The sequence below is a fragment of the Trachymyrmex septentrionalis genome, unplaced genomic scaffold (genome assembly GCF_001594115.1).
Source record: "Trachymyrmex septentrionalis isolate Tsep2-gDNA-1 unplaced genomic scaffold, Tsep1.0 scaffold30, whole genome shotgun sequence".
Taxonomy (NCBI): Eukaryota; Metazoa; Arthropoda; class Insecta; order Hymenoptera; family Formicidae; genus Trachymyrmex; species Trachymyrmex septentrionalis.
Window position 1 is genome coordinate 383,039 of NW_017305463.1, and position 3,609 is coordinate 386,647.

A 3,609-nucleotide genomic window follows, 5' to 3' on the forward strand; every position below is an offset into this window, starting at 1 on the left:
GGATTAAACTGAGAAGAAAAGTCTATAATTTTGCAACTTTTGCAATAGTTAATAAGATATTAATTGCCGAAAATTAGTCTTCAATAATGTTTTACTCAAATACTATTACCTTTACAAAAAAACTACAAGAGACAAAAATTGCTTATTTTTTCCTCATAGAGGTCTAAGAATTTTTTATGGAATTTTTTCAGAATTTTTTAATACCGTATTTTCTTAAGTTGTTAAAAATAAGAAAATGCTGTACTAAAGAGTTGATAAATTCTAAAAAAATTTGAAGAGTTCTATGGGAAGAGAATAAATAATTTTTGTCTCTTGCAGTTATTCTGTAAAGTATTTGAATAAAAAATTATTATAGACCAATTTTCGACAATGTTTAGTAATTAATATCTTGTTAACTATTGCAAAAATTGTAAAATAGTAGAGGACTGTTCTTTTCAGTTTAATCTATTCTACACTCATGCAAAAGATTTATCATTATTTTCCAAACATCTTGTATATATATATGAAACATTTTATTATAACAAATCAAATGTGTTTGTTTAATAAAACAAAAAAATAATACATTACAAATAGTTAGTAAGCATTACCAAATGGTTTAATACTTGGTAATATTAAGTAATGGTAATTTTTAAATACTTATACATTCAATATTTATAAAAGTAACAATTTTTGTTATTTTGGTTATATTACCCAAACATTTGATTGGCATTATTTCACCATACATTTAATAGCTATTATCAAACTCTAAGGGAGTCAACCGCTGCTAAAAAGATGTAAGTGATTGCTAATTATGACAATACATCACACTTTATTGCTAGCAATGCTATTATATTGTTAATATTGTTATCCTATGTATTGCCATCTATTGCGCACAATATTGTCAAATATAGTTAATGTATTACTAGTATATTGCTAGCGTATTGCTAGTACTGCTACTGCTAGCATTGCTTATTTCATTACTGTATTGTCGCAATATATTTCTAAAAAAATGAAGTATATAAATTTAGATCAAATTTCGCAGCATATTGCAATGTCGTGAAGCATATGCATTTTTTTATAACAGTTGACACTACTAGTAACCAACCATTACAAAAATATAAAGGGTACTCATATTACCTGCAATACCCAATCTTACCCTATATACAGGGTGTCTCACGTAAGACTGGCCATCCGAATAACACCCATAGTTTTAGAGATAGTAAGAAATGCTTGAAATAAAGTTGTTTGGCATCATGTGATGATGAACATTTTTTTAAGTAGAGGCGCTTAAGAGATTTGAAGATCACTTGTTTTTTTAAATAGATTATGTGATTTTTTTTTATATTATATGATTCCTCTAATTATTTTGCATATAAAAATATTAAGATAATGATATCGAAAAATCAATAGTTCACGAGATATTTTATGCTTTACTCTAGCACATATTACCATAAAATGTAAAATAATTCGTAAATTATTAACTTTTTGATAACCATACCTTAATATTTTTATGAGCAGAATAACGAATCAGTTGGTTGAAAGAAACACATAGTTGCTTATTTAAAAAATTAATAGTTTACATTAATATTTTTTACAGAAATATTACAGAAATATTTTACAGAAATATTACAGAAATATTTAACATATTATGTGCCAGAATAAAGCATAAAATATTTCGTGATTTTTATTAATTTTTCGATACCATTACTTTAACACTTTTATATGCAGAATAGTTAGAAGAATTATATATATATTATGTAAAAAATTCACATAATTCTATTTAAAAAAACGAAGATGACCTTTAAATCTCTCAAGCATCTTCACTTAAGAAAAAAATGTTCGTCATCACATGATGTTCCTCTTGATACCGAACAATTTTATTTCAAGCATTTCTTTATATCTCCAAAACTGTGGGTGTTATTAGAGTGGCCGATTTTAGATGAAATATTCTGTATATATAATGTGTCCCAAAAGTTCGGCAACGGTTAAATATCTCACAAAATATGTACTTTTTTGGAAAACATTTTACACAGAAGCTGTAGGATTTTAAGTGACACATTAAATAGTAATATTAGTATGATCCTGCATTGAATCACCACAGTCAAGTAAAGGTCATCTTAAATTTTCCAAATAAAATATCCTAGTTTTTGTTTTACATTCTTGTAGCTGACGTTGAGATGTTTCCAAAATACTGGTTACAAATTTCTTTTTTCCATAAGAATTTTCCGAGTTATAAGATTTAAAACTTACAAAGCGTCCGTGTACGCGCGCATGCGTGCAAAATGTTCTACGCGTTTTTATGAACATACATTTTTAGCACATTATTAAATCGTTGATGGTCGTCAATTCAAACATCTAATAAATTCCACAATCATTATCACGGAAAAAGGTTTGGAGTCTCTAGATACTACGGGAGTGATCTGTAGGGCCCCCCTTCCTCCCCCCCTCTCTCTCTCTCTTTACTCACACACACGCACGTACGCACGCACGCACGTATCAGAGGTGTAAATCTGACCAGACAATCTCCACGCGGTTCACGTTGGGTAATGCTAATGTCGACGATAGTGTAAATTTCGAATCCTATAACTCGAAAAGTTCTTATCAAAAAAAGGTTTGTAAAAAGTATTTTAGAAACATCTTAAAATCAGCTACAAGAATGCGGAATAAAAAGTAGGGTGTTTTATTTGAAAGATTCAAAGTAATCTTTACTTAACCGTGGCAACGCCACTTATCCTAATAATAAGTACAAATCTCCAGAGGACGTTCCAAAGAACATTTAAAGGATAAAGTATACTATTAGTCTAGAATCATACTAATACTACTATTTAATATGTTACTCAAAACCCTACAGCTTTTGTATAAAATATTTTTAAAGAAATGCATAGATATTTTATGAGATATTTAACCGAACACACACACACACACACACACACACACTTTTGGGATATACACTATATACATATATCAAATATATTGTGTAGCTCCACCCAAGGTCAAATTGATAAGGTCAGTAAATAGATCATTTTTACTCGTACAACTTTTGCATGAAACATTTTTCTCAGAAATGCTTACTTTTCAAGATATTTAAAGGATTCGGGACTTTTTATACAACCTGTATATAGTATACAGAATGTTCCATAATTCATCCAATAGCGCTCGTGAACAGATAGAGCGAACTAAACTGAGTCGAAAAATGCTCTACCATTTTGCAATTTTCGCTATAGTTAACAAGATATTAATTACTAAAAATTGTTAAATATTGGTTTCCAATACTTTTCTACTTAAATACTATCAACTTTACAGAAAAAAGCAAGAGACAAAAATTGTTTATTTTTTTCTCATAGATTTCTAAAAATTTTTCCAGAATTTTTTATCAACTTTTTAGTACTGTATTTTCTTATTTTTACCAACATGAGAAAATATAATATTAAAATACGATATTAAAAAATTTTGAAAAAATTTTGAAAAAATTTTCAAAACTTTATGAGAAGAAAATAAACAATTTTTGTCTCTTGCTGTTTTTCTGTAAATTTGATAGTATTTGAGAAAAATATTATTGAAAACCAATATTCAACAATTTTTAGTAATTAATATCTTGTTAACTATTGCGAAAATTGCAAAATGGTAGAG

General features: G+C 27.8%; 1 protein-coding gene across 1 annotated transcript in view; it reads right to left on the bottom strand.

Moving 5' to 3' along the window:
* The window catches only part of LOC108749589 (disheveled-associated activator of morphogenesis 1), a 64,194-nt gene that overhangs the window by 41,112 nt on the left and 19,473 nt on the right, over nucleotides 1-3,609 (bottom strand). The gene's annotated exons all lie outside the window — the stretch shown is intronic.